This window comes from Contarinia nasturtii, unplaced genomic scaffold (assembly GCF_009176525.2).
Source record: "Contarinia nasturtii isolate CC-2019 unplaced genomic scaffold, AAFC_CNas_1.1 Cnas_scaffold_810, whole genome shotgun sequence".
NCBI lineage: Eukaryota > Metazoa > Arthropoda > Insecta > Diptera > Cecidomyiidae > Contarinia > Contarinia nasturtii.
The window spans coordinates 1761736-1782512 of record NW_022198157.1 but is presented as its reverse complement, the minus strand read 5'-3'; the positions used below and the strand labels follow the sequence as shown (position 1 = coordinate 1782512).

At 36.1% G+C, this 20777-nt stretch overlaps 1 protein-coding gene across 1 annotated transcript in view; it reads left to right on the top strand.

The window, feature by feature from the left end:
- LOC116341869 (myc protein) overlaps positions 1 to 20777 on the top strand; it is a 55768-nt gene that overhangs the window by 14673 nt on the left and 20318 nt on the right. The window lies entirely within an intron of this gene.

The following is a 20777-nucleotide window of genomic DNA, read 5'->3' as shown; positions in this document are numbered from 1 at the left end:
GGTTACTCATCCGCGCATAGAAATTCTGTGTGTGTGTGTTTTTTTTTCTTCAACAAAGGTTGAAAGAATTCCAGGCGCAAGAAGAGTGGCATTTTTTGTGTGGGGACAAAATATTTTAAAAATTAGAAACACACACGCACGCAAACCAAAAATACAGAGCGCTCGTTTTAACTAAAATCCAATGAATACCAAAGAGATATATTTATTGTACAACGCACTAAATTCTATGCTTGTCTTTTCGTTTGGATTTATGTATCTCGTTCTTGACAATGGAAGAAGACTAGTGTGTGCTTTATTAAATTTTTGTGAATTGATATAAAAAGCGAAAGACATTTCGTGGGCGTGATATAAATTCAAAATGCGAACTCTCGTTTTTTTTTTGTTGTTGTTTCTACTGCTCTCGCTGTGTGGCGACCGACTTTGCTATCGTTTTTTTTAATATTTGCAAACATACGGCAGACGATGATCGTTGTTGTCGTGTGCAAAAAACGGAAATAGATATTACAATGAGGCCTAACATATAAACTCAGCGAGATCGAGTGATCTTTTTACGACCCATTGAAAGTGAGATGTGCGAGCGCCACATCTACGTATTGATAAAGCTGTCATCTTTGGCATCAGAAATAGACAACTACCGATCAATCGCTAGTGAAATGAAAATATAAATAAATTTTGGCTGGCCGAGCCGACGAAGACATGGCCCATTTTGCGTAATGAAAGAAAATGAGTAGCAAAAGTGATGTAAAAAAAATCTCTGATTGAATCATTCGTTTTTTTTTTGTTTGAATCACGGTGCGTGGTGTCTTTCATGCGAACGCGAGAATTATCACGTATGGACATGAAACATCTTTAGATATATTGGGACTTTTGCAAGAAGAATTCCATAAATCTAAACAGCTTTAATCGCTTGATTCCTGTGCGTAAGGAATCAGAAAATAGATGAGCATTTTTATGTGATTGTGTGTATGTTCAACAAACCATCACATTGTGTGAATTATGGTCGTTTTTATTTCGAGGTCTCTCTACTTTCATTTCTGGTATTCGGTGAAAATGATCGAAGAAATTTAAAATTATACGAGATAGAGAGAAGCGAAAAAAAAAAGAAAATTTCGAAGGCGATGACATCGAATGTGTTTCTAAAACAGTTCTTAACATTAGACTATGATATATACTTGATATGTTACTAAAGCTTTAGCGCGCTAGTACATTTTATGGAGTACACGTGTCGTTTATTCTTCTTTTTTCTCTCGTTTGCCCGCGTCGTATTGAGTGTTGAGTGTGCGTATGCAATACCAACCACACAATAGCAACCAATTATTTTAGCAACGTTGATAACACCCGTGGTGCTTCTCGTATTTTCAATTCAAATACGCGTCAACTTTGTTATCACAAACGGAAAATTCTGTCGATTCCCGCCATTTGCGTGAGTCAATCAGCGCGCATGTGCAACGAAACTTCCCAAACAATGTGAGTCTTCTCTTTTTTTTTTTTTTCATACAACACAACAAAGGGAGAGGCAGAGAATGGTAAAAAATGCGCCGAAATAATACTTACCACGTTACTACGCACACATACAATATTCAAAAAGCAAATCAAAGGGCCTTGAACCTACTCAATAAAACATCCCTTGCCGAAGTTCCGTATTTTTATTATTGCCATTGCTTCGGCGTCTATTGACTTCTTATGCTTTCTCTCTGCCACCGCACCGCAAACCGTATCGTTCGATGGCGTCGTCGGTGGTGGTAGTGGTTAGAAAAGACGAAGAAAATGATTGATCCATAAACTCAAACATTGCATTTCACGAAATTCCTTTTCGCATTTTGTCATTTCATCTTTTCATTTTCTTTTGCATAATATTTAAAAGAAAAAAGGGGTTTCCAACATATTTACGATGGAATGTTTTGCTGATTGTTTCATGTTTGTTCAGTTAACAATTGTTATGCAAGCCATGAAACCATAGAATTCAAAAGAGGCGCATATGTACATCGGTAGGTGAATAAACGGTTGTGCTAATATGCTGTAAGTGCTTAAGGCCCTCGAATAGATAATTGATGGAAATAAGGTTTCTATTTCTTGAAAATCCTATTTACTTGCCCTAGCGCCAAAAATAGCGTCCGAATTGTATTTTGTTATCTCTCTATTACACGTATTATTTTTCCATTATTATTATTACTCCAAAAATAATATGAAGAATTTTCGGTTTGGTTAAAGAGAGTTTGTGTTTTTATTTATTTGTTTTTTGTTGTTGTTGCTAAGCTCAATATCGTGCCGGTATCATCGTCAGCACGCCTTAGCACAAACACTCACATACACACAACCAACGACGTATATATTTGAAACGCGTTTGCGTGCGCCGTTTCACTGACACTGTACTGTATTCGATTTCTTTCTCTTCCATATGGAATTTTATAAATCAATGTATTTTGGCGTTGGAACGAAGAAGGTAAAATGACAAAAAATTATATTCAAAACATACCCACCGAAATCACAGATTTTTATACATGCAACTGACAAACACATATAAGCAACACACTCAATTATTATGGTTTTAACGTCTGATCGTTTATTAGAGCATATGGAATGATATGTCACCGATTCGGTGATGCGAAAGCAGCAACAAATCTTCCATATGGAACCAAATAACCGTGTACAAAAATGATGCAATTTGATGATACGTGTGTGTAGGAGAGAGAGTTCTTTAATTTCATATTAGTTAAGTTAAGCGAGACCAACGATCTGGATCACTTACATTTCTTACGTGTTCTTTTCGATCGCTGTTTTCCTCTTCGATTCTCCCTCTCTGTCCGTTGTTCGTTTTAAATCTCGGTTGTTCGTTTGTTTGATGTGTGATATTTACATGAAATGCCACAGAGACCATTTTTGCTCATTTATTTTCGACGCGATCAGCAAACAGCTCTTCTCTAGCTATATATTGAAGCCCGAAGAAGTCATTTCTCTCTTTTTCACTCTATACGACTTGTACGATCGATGTGTGTGCGTGTATAATCTAAAAATATCTACGCATTAAAATACAAGAGCGGAAAAGTCGTTGTCGTCTTCGTTTTTTTTTCTTTTTCACGGAAAATATTGGGGAACGACGAGAAAAAATTACGACAACGAATGCTTTGGCCGCTGCTGATGATAATGATGAAAGGAAAGGAAAGGAAAAATTGAAACAAGCCTAGTACATTTATACGTTACCGGGGCTGGTGCTTTTACTGTTGTTTTTGTTGTTGTCGCGGTTGTCGTGCGATAATTATACATACACATAAATTTGTGTAAAGCCGCTGGCTTACAATATATATATCAATCAGACAAGAAAGTAACAAAACTATTCAATCTCCGTATTGACTGCAAATGTTGATTTCATTGATGAGTTACTGCTAACGCATAGAAAAAACGATGTTCATTTCAAATGCGCAATATAGACGTTGATGTGTCTCGTTTTTTTCTCTTCTTCTCTCAATATGGAGTCCTAAGATTTATCTATTCGAATGCTCATAATTTAATCACCTAATGCGTTGCAAACTGCCGGAGATTTGATGAAGTTGCATGTGTGTTTCATCCGTCAATTTCTCCTTGTTATTTAATTATACAACATTCTTTTCCATTTGTTACTCGTTCGCTCATGTTTCGTTTTTTTTTACTCTTTACCAACAATGGATCAGTCAGTAGGTGCAATAAGACATAAAGAGAGAAAAAGGCCTTTCTCGATTCAATGATAGGCTACACATTCAAAGAGAAAGAGAGACAATTTTCCCATCTTGTTCATTAAATTCAATTTTTCCGCATATTTTCCTTTCCGTTTTACGAAACATTTTGAGCGATTTGGTTTCTGTTGTTCTCCTTTCGTCTCGAAAATTATATCACACATATCAAATTGAGATAAATATTATAAATGTGTGTTCATCGCGCGTGCGACATTTTGAATATGTAAACACACGGCACGGTAACTCGTCTAAAACCCAAACAACGAACACGGAGACAGAGACAAGATAGATGAACAATCATTTAAATCGAATTATTCTCGGCGTAAAATATGTTCCACTGAACGTATAGAAAGTCATTTGGTTCGTATTATTCATATAATTATCTATTTTAAAAAAGTAATACGCATAAGAGAAGAACAAAAAAAAAACGAAAGAAATGAGGAACCAAACACACATAAATTAGAATTGGATGATGAATTTGAACGAATGAGTGTGGTGAAAAAGGCATTGCATGTGAAATGTCATGCATAGATGAGTAGAGATAGGCTACAGTGAATGCGTATATCGAAATATCAAACTCGAGAAGCAAAAAAAGAAAAACAGAAGTAAGAATTAAGAGTTGTGTGTTGTATATTGGCTCCAAGTTTTCTCTCTGCGGTTACCGCTCTTAATTCTATAATTTTGCTCGTTTTGCCGTCGTCGCCATCATCGTCGCTTATTCGCACAAAAAGTTCAAATGAAGATTTCTTTGGCAACACATCGCAATCACTGTAGATACAAGTTTGGCCGCAACAATATACTACACACAAATCATGATGCCGACAGACACACGCACTCATATAATAAAATAATCAAATGCGAAACGCAGAAAAAACGAGACACCATTGTTGCAATTTAATACAGATATTGATGTATATATAATATGTATATGAATACAGGATGACTGGGTGCCGGTCTAGCGTGTATGTGTGTGCACAACAAATGGCCATTTCACATGAAACTTTTCATCAACAATGCAATGGTGAAAAAAAAAACGGAGAAAAAAAGGTTGCGCAGACAGCGAGAAGAACAACGAAAAAACTGATATAATTCTCACGAATCGCATATTTCTTGATTGATATGCAATGCAAAAGCAAAAAATATATAATATTTAAAATAAATTTTTGCGCGAGAGACTATGGACGGCACGCTAATGAGAAGAGGTGCAAACGAATGGGTGTGCAATTAAAATAAAAGTCATGTGCACACCATGACCGAATTCACCGAAAATCGAACAACAAAAAAGCGCCTTCTTGAAGTAAAGTGAGAGAACATGCCCATCATTTTGGACATGTTCTGTGCCGCACATAACTTTGATACTTCTAACTTTGCCACTTATGTTTGTGTGTGTTTTTTTTTCACGTAAAATAAAGTTTTTAAATGCACATTTTGTGTTTTCCGCATAATATACTCACAGTCACACATATTATGTAACGATCCATTGAAATCGTCGTCGTCGTAGACATTTTCATTTCTGCTGAACGCGAACGAAATGGAACAGTGCAATATTTGGTTGTTGTTTCTTTTTTCGTTGTCGTTAGTTGGAAAAAGGCGGCCGGCAAACAGATAAATTAAATGGTTCATATGAGTAGATTTCAAAGTATCCTGTCGTATAGACAGTCATTTATGGTATATTTTTTTTGGTCGGTTTGTTGCTCCTTCGGTTGGCGTGTGTCATGTTTGGTCGAAATATTCCTTCCTCTTCATCGATCCGACAAAGTGTTTGGGCGGAAAAAAGAGAGCAAACTGAGAAAGAGAGGAGCCTTTATTTTGATGGCACATTTTAAATATGTATAAGTGCATTTTCCGCAACGTCAGAACAACACACAATCACACATAGACACGATAATGAGTGCTGCACCACAACGAATATATATGCTGTACATAACAGCGAAAAAAAGAAATCGACTTGCGAAAAACACCACTACCAACAAAAGCGTCATGCAATTTCTGTCTGTATCGAGTCAAGTACATAGTTTGCTGAATAGTCGATATGCCGGTACATAGTATACACTCTATATTTATGCATGCATACACAACAATGGTTATAAAATAAAACATCGAGACTGCATTTACCAAGTGATGCCACTCGCAATTTATGTTGTCTGTTCATCGACCATTTCACGCCATCCAATTTCAACAGAAGCAGCAGCAGCAACTTCAGCCCAAGTACATAGACACATACTCATACAAGTGCATTTATACAATGTCGCACATATTTACATTGAAGATGCAATTGAACTCAGCTCCTCGCTACGTGTCAAAATAAGCGATATGCCGCAACACAAAAAACGGGAGAAAAGAGAGTATTGGTTTTTGTGTGAATAAACTTTTGTTTGACACTTTTTTTTGTTTTCGTGCGTTTTGGTATTTAAGTCTCGACTTAGCGATTAAAGTGAGAACGAGCGCAATTTCTATAACAATAAATGTTAAGCTGCATTTTTTCACATCTCCGTGCCCCTCACACGCTATCAGCCCAAAAATATTTTCAGAGAGATCGTTAACATGTTTACATTGTCATTCGTAAGTGTATAACATCTATTAACATGTAGATATGTGCATATGTGCATTGCTTCACTGTGGCTACTTGCTTAACTTTTAAAGTTTTCGGTTATAAAAACAACGGAGCGGTTTGTTTTTAAATACATATTCATAAAATGCATTTCCCATTACGTATGTCTCTCATATCATTGTCACTGCCGAAGACAACTTTATTTCGACGAAGAGAATCTCAATAAAAATCCCATTTCATGATTTTATTGCAGTTTTATTCTCCTTCGAAAAAATCGTTCCCTTTGTCAAATCCCATTTGGGTGAGTTGATGTTTTTCTGTCATCGGCCAGGTGTATACCGACTCCCACCAAAAAGAAAAAACCTCAAACGTTACGACCGATTTAAGACGAACGTTTATTAAAAAGCAGCAATCACATAAAATAGTTTTCTTGTGAAAGTGATTGCGGCATCGATATAGAGAAATATGGGATACAGTCGGTAAAATCTCTTTGACTTCTGTAACATTCAATTTTTGAGTGAATTGTTTTGATTGGTGTTGATGTTTTTCTTTTTTTTCTTCGTCTATGGAAGTTCTCGCGGCGCTCTGTCTGATTTGCCTCGAATGTAAACATAAATCGACAATAACAACAACAACGTTCGACGTAATAAAGAGCCATATATGCTGATGGTGCCTTCGTCTATACCTTGACGATGAAGCAAAAAGAACTTGTTAAGACATGTTTTCATATGAGCACGAAGAAAGACCATAAAATGAGCAAACGTGTCGAATACATAAAATGTGCGTATGTATAGAATTCCCCTTAAAACACCGGCTACGCACAATTGTGTCTGGTTTGTTGCGACGCTGTTGCTGCTGCTCTTTGTGGAAAAGAAATTAAAAAACTACTAAGCTACAGCAATAAAAAAAACAGCATATACACAAACAATTCGACCCTTTTTTTATGTTGTTAGTTTTACAAAAGAATGAAAAGTAATTTTTCAAGAGGCTGCTGACTGTTGCTGACACAATGCCATTTCATTTCATTAAAATGGTTGTCAAAAAGTTGTGTATTTCGTCTCGCCGAGGCGAAATTAATTCAAATTTTGTTAAATATAGCACACAAAACAGAACGAGATAGAGCAAGAAGTCTATTTCTTGTTTCCTTTTTCTCATATCACAGTTGAGCGATCTAAATCTGATTCATCCCGAGAATAAATTTTGTATACTGTTTCCCCGATTTTGCCAAACTACGCATAAATAAAACTGTGTGTATAAGGAAAATCAAATGAAAACAACTGCTTGGCTGGTGTGTATGTGTGTGTATGTGCGTTTCTATTTAAAATAGGTAGAAAACCATCTTTCCAATGTAGATTATACGAGGACTAATATCAACTCTTTTTGCGCATTTGTCTAGTCATCATTGCGAAATTCCATGGTGTGCTGTGTATATTTTTTTTGTTGCTATGTGAGCATTTAAAATAATAAAAAAGAAGCACGCACATTTACGCCCGAATTTCTATATACGAAAAATATTTTCGGCTTTGTATATGTACCATGTATGAGTAACATAAAATGCGATGCGTAATGGCAAACACGTGTATGCGTGATTGTGTGACGTCAATAGGCGCGGTCTTTATTATACAAATGTGTATTGTATATAAAAATGGACGGACATACACACAAGTGTGTGCGAATAGTACACATCGAGATGAAGAAGAAGAAGAAGAAGAAGCAGTCGAAAACCAAAATGAATATGTATGAAATCAAACGCAAGCGTAATGCTGAATTTTTGGCGCGAAAACCGCGTCTGCACATATACATGATGTGTAGCATGGAAGAGGAATGAAACACATTGCAACATGTGTATAGATGTATATACCGGTTCTATACATATCCGCAGCAGAATATTTTATTATACATAGCAAACCCATTCAAAACTCTGATCTCGCTAACTCAGCAGAATGATTCTTTACAATGTGTCTGTATGCTTTGGGCACATATATATTGTATGGTGGCTGAACCAGTGCGCGATTCTCTTTTTTTTGCTTTTTCTTTATTTCCATGGATGTCTCAACCATTTACATGTTCTTCTCTCCACTTATTTTATGTTTGTTTTATTTGCTTTTGCTGATTGCGTCGTATTTCCTCTTCATGTAAATTTCGTTCCTTCGCCAAAGATCGCATCTCACTTTCACACAAAACCAAAAATACATTAAGATGTCGTCGCCGTAGTCAACGTATCACAACATTATAATGTATTCGATTGGTATTAACAAGTGAAAATGCAAAATTAGAATCGTTTCCTTGTCGGTTGCCGGATGACTGAGACGACACTCACGATAGGCTGTTATTTAACAGCGATAGGAATAGCAACAGCACAATATATGCCTTCAAATCGACACTTATTAGTGATGCATCACGCGTATTCATAGACGGCCGTTTTTTTTGCACCAATATACATTATATGCTATGTAACATTTATCAACATTTATTTCATGTTCTTGTTCTTTTTCCAATATTGTTGACTGTGCAAAGTGCAAATACCTCACACAATCACCACCTTCTTTTTTTCATTCACTTTGACCATTCCAGTTTTTGTTGTCGTTGTCATGCATATTCGAGTCAGTGTTGTCGACGCGATTATTTTCAAAGATGGAATACACGCGGGCATATCGTTATCAATGCAATCAAAAGAGAGTGAGACAGAGAGCGATGAGCATGCGAAAAATTTATATGAGAAAAAAACTAAAAATGTCTTGACAATGCGAGATAAAAATATGTTCAAAGCCAATGATGTTCATTCTAATTGGGTCTCTCTCTCGTCATCTTTTCAAATCGATGTTCCGCTTTAGTGCATGTCTCATCACCGCTTTCCTTATTTTCTCTCTCTCCTTTTTATCATTATATTTGCACCGATATATAGCGTGGTGATGGTGCGGGTTCTCGGTTTTTTTATTCGAATTACCAACTTAAAAAGGAATTTTTTCCAGGAATATATTGAATCCATTTCAATATATATTCAATATGAGCACGGTGGCGGCAAATTTTTTGCCTAAAGAAATGCACGTCTACCGCATTATTTTTTTTTTTGTTGGTCGAAATAAAAGAACGCTCATTCTGGATGTTTTATTTGCCATGTCTTCTTCTTTTGATTTTCTATGCGCGTACACAAATACGTGAATCGATTCTTCAAACGCACAGCATGTTTAAGATGGTTTTCGGTTCGAATCGATGTTTATTTGGGTGCGCTATACCATCAATTTCGATTTTAAATTAGATCCATCATCACTACTCTGTTAACTGATTTTATTTCATCAAACGAAAAAAATGATGGAGCTAACAAAATATGTCTGAATTCCATTGAATGCACGACTTTGATATGGATCGAATAGAGCAGCAATGAAATTATGCGACGCATAAAACTACGATCAAAAACTAAAGGGCAATGTAACATTGATAATGCATGCCACAGCATTTCATGTTCAAAATTCTCGCGAACATTTTTGCCCGGGCTACTTCTGAGAAAAGCCAATCTGAAAAGTGTGATTAATGCCATAAAATGTATAATCATCCTTTGATCAAATTCAACAGAAACAAAAAAACACACAACGGACAACCGATTTTATGTGCTGATTCTTCATATCGGCGCCTATCCATGGCACTTTTAAATATTACGAAAAGCCCTTGTGACCAATAATTTTTTTTTTTTAGAAACATGACAGTGTTTGTAAATGAGCTGAAGTACTCAACGCACTACAAACGATGGAAATTCCGTACGATAATGTTTGAATGAAATAAAAAAAAATTCGCTTGACAACACGTGTATACGCATAAAAAAGAACTAAATTTTTAGTTTAATATTTGAATAAGTCTAATACTTATCTAAGCCTATTCCCTACGTCCAACGCACAATACATACATACGCATACTATCGTTGCTCACGCGCCCGCAAATGTAATAATTGACTTTTTGGCAAGTAACAATTCGGGTTCGTTTTTTTTATTGTTATTATTCTTTATTTGGTTATCGTAAGTTGTGTGTCGCCATATAGTATCCATGCTAATGATATCTTTATACTATGTACCGAACGAATTCGTGTATGGTTTATTGTCGTTGTACGCATTTTACGCGAAGCTCTAGTATACAAAACAATGAGAGTGAGAGTGAGAGTGAGGCGCGCACATAGTGTAGACACATAGCATGCAAACGAAATGTTTCAAAGCTCGATTCGTTTGTATTCTCTCTCTCTTTCAAGCGCTCGCATACACTCACGTACTCGTAATAATAACAATAAAATGAATATAAGAATATAATGTTATAGCTTTGTTTCGCTCTTGTTTGTCTCTTGCTCACTCTGTGATGTGGAGTATTATTATTTATTTATTTATAGTGTTTACGCATAGACTTTGGCATACATGATGTGATAAAAGTACACGCTTTGCACATACTTCACACCACCGCCTGGCCCAAAGAATGAACGCAAATGTATACTCCACACATGTTAGTTTTTTTTTGGCAAGCCATTTTTTTCCATTCATGGCGTTCATTAACATTTATTTGACGTTGTATCATCTCGTCTTTTTCAAAAATTGTTAATACGCAAAACGCAGGTTTTGAACCAAAAAAAAGAAGTTCCAATGCTCTTCAGTTTGATTAGACACATACAAACGCATACACCCATCTATTTATAAGCAGTAATAATACTAATCGCAATAATTAAATGAAGACAAAAAACGAGAGACTTTATTTTCTAAATATCCATGTATTTTATGCCATAAAATCAAAACCTTTGAAATATTTCTAAAGCAATAGAATTTCTTGGAAGCGATTCTTCATTTTTTTCAAATGATATCAAAACCACAAGAGTGAAGGGGAAAAAATCCATGAAAATTAACCTGATGAAGAAAGAGATTCAAAGCATTTGATTAATACATAAAGCCATACATTCGATACGATCGATGGCAAAAAGAATAAAGAATTCGCGAAAAATCCATGATGATGACCGAAAAAAAAAAATCACATCGAAATAGAACTCTAATGCCAATTTGCGTTGTGTTTTTTTCCTCTGTTTCTTATTCCTATTCTACTTGGCACAACACTTTTTTTTCATTTGCCTAAGTGTGTTTCTGGTTTGGATTTGTTTAGGTTTTTTTTTCTCGCGGTGTTTTGGAATATATATATATTATTTTTTTTTGAATGGATGGTAATAAACTCAGTGAAGGTCATCAGACATTAGTAGTAGCGGCGTTTAAAAGTTGCCGGCATTTATTGTATGAATATTTCTGCTTGCCATTGTTGTGTGTGCGTTCGCAAATATATCTCTCTGTTGACATGAACACTTTCGTGTATTGTTGCATGCTCTTTTCCGATCATTCGAATGGTATTCGCTTTGTCTCTTTCAATCTAATAAGAGACAATAGTCGAGTTGGTTATTTCCATTTTGTCTAATTCTTGTGCAAGCAACAATCTTGGCCGCTGTTGACGTACGCAGCCAGCGATCTTTCTTCGCTGCTGTTAAGCGCGGCTCTCGCTTATTTCGGAAATATAAATGAATTCATGCGAATTCGTGTGATTTTTTTCCATCATCATAATCATCTGTGTTGTGCCGAAAAATTGCGTATGTGTTTGTTGTTGTTGGGTCATGTTTAGGCTCTTCAACCTCTTTTTTTGTTGTATTCAGGTAAATTCTCACAAGGTTAAGCCTTGCGCTCGTTTCGCCGTCTTTTTTCGCCTCTCTTTTCGTCGCTTCTCTCTACTCATTTCAATTCACAACAAAAGAAACACACGACGAAATTATTTGTGTGTGAATTTTTCGTTGTTTGGCGTTTTGTTTGGCTCACAGTGCTTCTCTCTCTTTTTTTCTTTTTTGAAAACGATTTCGGGCCTTACGGCTCACATGCACACACACACAAAAAACGATGAAAAAAAAAACAATTTATTCAAATATAAATCATATTAGCACACAAAAACCAATATCGTTTTCGTTTTCTACGATGATTTGTGCAGCCGGCTGAGTTTCTTTTCTTTTCATTTTTTTTTTCTGTATTTGCGCCGATTGTTCGAGGTTCTCTTCCGATTTTGGCCGCTTCTTTTTTTTAATGTGACCAAATCCCTTTCGTCGGCATTTCGTTTTGCCGGTCTTTTGTCTTGAATAATAAATACGCTATGGTTTGTTGTTGCGGCGCGATGATTATACATATATTTTTTTTGTTGTTTTACTTCTTAAATCTTTTCCATGTTATCCAATTTTCGAGCATGGCTTTGTATGTGAAATATGTTTCGAATTTGAATCTTGCTCAATTCATGTGTAGATGTATATGCTTGCCTCGGTGTCGTCGCATTTGTAATCCAATTTTCTGTGTTTTGTGCTCGGCCGCATCTCTCACTCACTCACTTTTATTTACTTTACTTTTGCGCGTCTTCTTCGATTCGCGTCTTTTCAAATTTAACCTGGTAATCGATTTGATTGTTGTTGGTTTCTTCTTCGGCTGTGCTTTTTTTTCTTCTTCGAAATTAGGTTAACCGTTGTCGACCGTTTTTCTTGAATTTATGTCTTTTTTTTGGACGATTCCCGTATTGATTCGTGGGCAACAATAAAACCAGAAATAAAACAAAACTGAGACAACATGAAACGTAGCAAAAAAAAGGTAGCTTAAAGTTACTTATCAACATTACGACTGGTATTTTTTCGGTTCGGCAGAGCCAATTTTTGGTTGAAGCAACAAAAAAAAGTGTACGCAACACAGTACAGCACCGACACAACAATCCCTAATCGAATTGAAAGAGACGACGAAGAAACAACGGCAAAGCGAAATCTCATCGCTAAAATTTATTTAAATTTCGAGGTTGTCGTTTTTCTTTACTCAGCTATTAAATATGTTTGCCATGCAACCAATTTATCATGTTTCAGTACCCATTTTGGGTGTTGGAGTTGGTTTTTTTTTTTCGTACAATGTTGTTATGATGATATTCGCGAGAAAACGAACATATTCCGCTTATTTCAACAAAAACGATACGGTTGCCGCTTAATGTCCTTCCATCATACCCTGATCATGCCACAATGTATCTCATTCCCTTATCAAAATGCTGGAGCATGTATTTCATTTTTGGCATATCATTACAGTTCCACATTCCAAATAAACACAAAAGTGTACACAATGTGAGAGAGGTTGGTTCGCAAGAGAGTAAATTCATTGACTAAATGTCAGCCAAGTAGAAGTATATGGCTGAAGCACGGCACAGTTTTTTTTCTTCTCTCTTGTTGCCTTCAGTTCTCAAGCCAAGTTGAATCAATAGGAGCCATACAAAAACCGTGCAAATTCACATTGCATTAAACACTGACAGACAACAGAAGCAAACAATAAGCACAAAAATGTAATTCGCGCTTCGTTAAGGCAAAACCAGCAAAAAAAAACACACACACACAAATGGACTAGTAAGCAACCATCATAAATTCGCGCGCGGCCCAATATATCTCCAATCCCAATTTGTTATAGTCGAGTTCACTGCTTTCGCACACATGCAAAATCACAATAATAATAATTTTTAATTGGCGCTTTAGTGACTACTTAAATGAGAATGAAAGAAGAGTAGAGAGCAAAAACAACACCAAATGATCTTCGATAAAATGAATGTAATACTATGGAGAATAACAAAAAGAGCCGAGTTTTGCGCATCAAGCATTTTCGTTCGTTCGTTTGATGTGTACCTTTTTTTTGTAGGCACACCGGTATCATTAAGAATATTATTTATCCAAATGAACAACAGCAAAAACTTAATGCCGAATGCCGGCGAATAGGCAAAACTGATGAACAAATGAAATGAGTATTATTTGCAAAATGGAAGACGATTGGGTAATAACGGTGTGTGTGCGCTTGGTGTTTGTAACCCCATGTAAATGTCGATTTTATTATAATTTGTAGTCTATGTGGCGTTTCGCTAATTCAAGCATTCGGAACGCGAAACGCAAATGGTAAAGATCGAGGAAATAAATGATGAACGATTGCACACACACACACACACACTCATCTATTCCGAATTGTTTAGCCATTAGCACAATTGCCACTTTTATTTGCGAGTCTAGACATATCCGTCTTTCACATGCAATCATATCAATTACATAATAAAAAACTACATACAGGGCACAAGGTGAGCATTGCAAAAAAATTGAATGCCAAATAAAACCCCAAATGATCCAATACACCATTTGGTTTACAGTGTTTTTCTATCGAAATAATTGGCCTCTGTAATGACCGCACACATCAATGATTGCAATCCATTCGAAATTGGGGGGGTTCAATTACTATCATGACCGATTTTATCGGTAATAAAATTGAAATTCGAATGGAAAACCAGAGAGGTTTTGTGTAATTGTTAGTGACAGTTGGAAAATCGTTTCAATCAATGATTCTCCATTATATCTCACTGTCATCATCTTAATACTGAACGAAATGTGTGCAATAAAAGTGAAAAGACATCATCTAAATGACAGAAAAAGGAGTACGACGCCAACCCCTGATAAATGCAATGCTGAAGGGATGATGCATTGGCTCGTTAACATTTTAGTTTAGTTTATGTACCTTCTTGTTCGAACACCATAAACCATATATACGACAATTCAATAAGGCAATGACACCATAATAAAGAAAAAGTAACGACAATCTCGCTTCATATGTATAAATTGTATAGAACTATAAAAAGCCATTTTTATCGGAATCATGGTTTTTCCCATCATTTATATGGGGAACACACATGCTTACCCATAGACAATATGTGCGAAAATGATGATAAGAGTGGCCAAAGTTTTCGACCCGTGAATTGTTTTTTTTTTCTTTTCATTCTTATTAATTTATGGCAAGTGTGATTGGTGAAGAGCGAAAAAAATAAGTCCAGAAAACTAAATACGCTGTCATCTTGAGTCAACATCTTTGTCGATGTGAATTGGCTCTTGCCCCTGCCATTCAACCACAGTGATTTATACGACAAATTGTACATAAATAGAGAACAGCACAAATTCCCACTCGAGAATCTCGAACAACATAAAATACGTGGACAATAACAATGAAGAGAATATATGAACACACGCATCCGTAACACGCCTGTCGACACTGGATACAATGCAAAAATTTGCCCGTTTTTTTTCATTTCAATTCTTTCTTCTGTTTTCAAGTTTCTTTCTCCCGCTCTTGCTATCCCCGGCCCGCTCGAGTCCAAGTTGAATTCGATACGCCGCGACATATTGTTCAGTGGAAAACGCCTTAATTTTATGAAAATTAGTACGTGCACGGAAATTAAAGAAATTTGATCTCTGCAAACTACGATGGCAATATAGACAGTTTAAGCGAAACCAAATATAGCCCTAAACGGTCCTTGAATTAGTTCACAGCACAAGATGAATGAGGAATGGAGAGCCGAAGATAAAGAGAAAAATTATGCGACAAATTTATGGAACGAGAATAAAGTGGCATCGAATGTTACTAGGAAGTATTATGATTTTTCACGAACAGCATACAAAAAAAATGAAGAAGATGTCTTATCGTCTAATGCGTATAAATGTTCCCCCAATCTGTTGTGCTTTTATGTGTATGTGTGTAGAATTATCTGCGCGCCAAATGAAACTCCGACCAAAAATGGCGTTGTAGATGGTAAATTTTACGAGTGTTTCAAGGTTGCTGTTGCTATCCCGAATTTTATGTGAGTGTGGCGCCTATGGTCGTTGGTTTGAGTTTTCAACATTTCACCCTCTCATTCCACCCCCCACATTGGTAAACACATTAGGATGGCAGCTCGTAAATAAAATATATCCTGTTTGCACGCAGTCAGTCGAGGTTTGGAACAAATGAGGGAACATGTTGGGCTTTTTTCTGTACTTGAACATATTTGATACACACGCATTAGAAAAATTCGTCTTGAAATTGGATCCTAAACATACACACACACACACACGCACGCACAACAAAGCAGGAAAAAGGAAAAGTTGAAAGGAACCAAATGGGGAGTGTGGTTGTATTAGAACGCTCCACGTGTAACGGATAGACGTACATAATACGAGGTTCAAGGTCATTTACCATATAGTACATAGCAATACACACAGGAACTTGCCCAACAAATGCGTATACTTACTGCGACAATATATATACAATATGACGATAACGACGACGGCGTCGTCAACGATATAAAAGCGAACAATAGTCAACGATGCGTAATTCGCGTTGCTGTTTCTGCCGCTGTCGATGTTCTTTGAACACCAATTTATTCACCCTTCTATGCGCTTGTCGTTGTCTCGTTCGGCCATAGAGCATTCAATTGAACAAATTCTTAAGTACGCATTCCATTTTCATATATACATTGACTACCGAACGGTTTTTATGATTTAGGCAAATAAAACACAACGACGACGACGACGTCAACAAACCATACTTTGGATATAGTAAAAGAAGGAATGGTGCATTCACCACATAGAGTAAAATGATGCAGACATACAAGTTTTGCTTCTTCTTTTTCTTTCCTTATTCTATGCTGTATAGCATTTTATAGAGCACCATTTTGCGATGATGCGCAATTTTTTTCGGGAATATTTTATATATATATATTCGGGTTGCGGGAAATGAGTCTGGGGTCAAAACTTGATTTAATACCATTGCACTCTCGCCAGTTGTTGAACTGAATGGATGCCTTTTCCTTTGTGTCTGCGCTATTTAAGAACAGAAATCTAATAGTGTCATTCCCATCGGTTCGAGAATCAGCGAACTTTTCGAACCATTTAATTTATTCCCAGCATAGTGCTGTTGAACCATGTACACAAACACACATACAAGCAATAAATTCATTTTACTTTAATAAATAATCAACATCGAATTCGGCATTCATGCAATGATTTCATTCTTATGACTATTTGGTAAATTGAATTTTATTTGTTTGTGTGTGCGCATTATGAAAAGCAATGAAAAAAGAAGACCTTTCTCTATTATTTAGTGTACATGAAATTGCAATGAGCTCGCTCGTGTACTATATCAATAAGACCATTTCATGTATGCCATTAAAAATGAATGCGACCGTGGTATGTAACGATATATCGACAACAAGAAAATCCCGCTCATTAATGTAAAACAAAAAGCCAAAAAAAAAAACTAGATGGTGGTATTGTTCGCTGGTAATATACTGTTCGTAAGACGATGAAACAGGATTAAAAACCAAAAACCCCATGTACATGCATGTATTATTTTTCTCATTTGCGTTCTTATTCTTGTGCGATCGAAGGAAATGGAAATGCGTGCGAAGACCTTTTTGCTAAACCATTTTACATTAAACACATTGCATTCGGTTCAATGCATAAAACGCACCAAAACACCACAGTGGCTTTGTGTAAAAATTTGCCAAAATATATATTTTAAAAAAAGAAACCGAGGCGAAATTAAGTCTGCTGCTAAAGATGTGATAATCTAAGCCACTTTTTTCGCTCTTTAAAGATATTGTTCACGCTGTTTTCTCCGTTGATTTCAATGTGCATGCAAAATGAAACGGACACAAGAAATGCGAATCTTCAAAACGGTGTGAGCCAAGAGAAGAAGGAAAAAAAATGTATGAAAAGCCAAAATTGCAGCCGGTCTAAATGAATTGAGTGTATTGCAGTCTTTTTAACGCATACACAAAAGAATCGCACACACAAAAAGAAAACGAACGAACCAAAACTGGTTCGGGAATTTCAGCGTTCGTTTTCTTATTCAGAAAAAAAGTATTTTCTGCCATTTCGGCCATTCAATTTTAATTTTAAAACATTAAATAATAATGTGAAAGAAAATTGTGACCGCATGCAAAATTCTATCTCTCTTTAGATATGGGAATAAAAAGCATTTGTTTGGTTCCGTTCTATTCGAAAACGTATACGGCAAGAAAGTACCGGGACTTCTTTCGTTTACATTCTCTTTTTTTATGTATTTATTCTTCTTTTTTTGACGAAAGCAGCATAAAATCACGCACAATGACGTCGATTACATACACACTTCCAATCACTCAATAAAATTTATCATACACTAAATATACACAAGAACCGTCGAAGAAATCGTCAAATGTCTTAAGTCAACGACAAAAAATTACTTTATCGATTCGAGTGAAGCTAATAATAAAAATACACCTTACGTATAATTGAACGCGTGATGAACGTGCAGCGTTTGTTTGTGCTTTCGCATTTAATGCGATAAAGAGTGGCTTGAAATGAGCCGATCGGTATTTGCCGATCACAGCACATTATGCATGTAGATATGGTCGTTTTTGTTTATTAAAACAAAATAAAATAAAATTCTTTATTTTCTTTTTCGGCGTCATCGTCGTTTTCGTCTTTATCACAAAAATTAAAGTGAAAGAAACGAAATTATATACATTTCGAAAAACGAATGGTTCGCATGGAAAACTTGTAACTTCATTGCGGAGAGATTGCACGTACATAATTTTGCCACGTTTAAGCCTCATGGATTTGATTCATGACGTTGGTAGCCCATCATTTGAACACTTTATTTTTGGTTTGGTGATGTTGTTGTTGTTGGTGGTGGTGGCCAGTGTGATGTGTTCTCCAGAATGATTTCAACAAGAGCCCACAAAACAAAAGACAGAAGAAAAAAGTGAAGGCTCAAATTTGAAAGGCAAAGAAGACACAATTGAATGACGCACAATGCAGTCGATTCTCTTTTATTCTCGGTTGGTTAGTCGTTTGTTCTTTCTTTTTTTGGCGCATTTCACTCAATTCACCTTTCGCTCTACAATCATTACTGGCTATCAAAATGCCCGTTCTTTTCCGTATAAACAATTTCTTTTCGTTTAAAAAATGCATATGCCGTTTTTTCCGCTTCTTTTGTTTTCGGCATCAGAAATCTCAACGAAGTCGCGTACTTCGAATATGGAATTCGTCGAAATTGAACAAGTACACATACAATGTCGGAAAGAACTGCCGAAACAAACAAAAAAAAAGAATGACATTCTCTCTTTCTTCGTCGGTGTGTAAATCTACTTTTACACTTAAATTAAAATAAATTCGCGAAATAAATAAAAGTTGAACGTCCCAAAATGGCGTGTGTGTGTGTGTTTGTTGAAGTTTTGTGCCACGGTTTTTCGTTGTAAGCTCTTGCTGTCTTTCTTTGTGCCTTCATAAACAATTGCGCAGCCAATTCATTTACCTTTTGGCTTAAATAGTTTGTGCAAGCAATGTGTAATTGAATGGAGGTTCTTTTTTTTCGTGTGTGACGTGAATGGAATCCTTTTAAAAAACACATCACAAGTACATATGCTGAGAGTGAGAAACGAACGAATTTTCAGTCAGATTTATGTCATGTCTGAGTTTCAAGCGCAACCGTAAAGAACTAATTCCAAAGCGAAAAGTCGATGCTCTCATCACCTTCACACATTCTTCTACAGAACTGAAATTGCGTATACAGTACACAAATAAATACTCTTTTGCTGTCTTATACCAGTCATGAGAACTTGTGTATATTTATTCGCTTGCACGATGTTTTATATGATGAATCAATTAACTACCGAGGCGCAGAACAAGACGAGAGTGATAGAGAAGAAAGAAAGAATCTTTAATCGAAATGAAAGGCAATCACTCAAATGTCAAGTTGGATTCAAATTCGATTCAGTGAGCCTCATTTAAAACCGAAAAAGAGTGCCGCCATTGCTTCAAACTATAAGTAAGCCTATGTCGGCTGCCATACAAATAAATGAATGAAAGAGACATTACAAAAAAAAAATGTTGCCAACAGGCTTACACGGTAATTAGAATTTGTCGATGGCACTATCTCGAAAATGGCACTTTCGAAAAATAAAACACTAATAAATTCTCGGCCTGATATGTGTACACATGAACGTTGCAGCACATGAAAAAATGTACGACATCAGAAGACATTCGTTTATCAACGAACCGATGATAATGCACTCGCACGTACGCACACACAAAGTTTTATCTCCAAGAGGGGACACGAACACGAAACTCAAAATTGAAAAACTCATAAATGTGATTTATTGTCATTTATTGCTTTTTTTCTTCTATTCATCACATCCAAATATATGTGTCTAATGCGCTCGCACATTTGGTGAAGGTTTCAAATTTACTTCGATTGCTATTCTTAATGCGTTTTTCTCTGTTTGTTTTGTCGGGTGTTAATTTTCTCCTCTTCAAACTGTGGTTGGTACTTTCACATTTTACTCTTTCGTAGTGGTGGTTTTCGTGCCAAGAGATTTTCTTGTATGCCACAAAATCGGTCACAAACGATGGGTATGCTTTAGTTTAAGGATGTTACGAAAAGTCATATGAGACTGAATTTCAGTCATATGGGCACCATAAACAACCACATGCGATGAATATTCACTTCTTTTTTATCATTCCTACATTCGTTCGTGCCTAATCTTTATGTGTTTCCGTTGTGCTTGTCCAGGCTTTGGGAAAATCCAAATCATAAGCAATAAAAGATCCATTTGTCGTTCACACCAATCCATTCACTTCAACGGTCAGTCCGATAAAAAAATGCATGGGAAAAGACAAA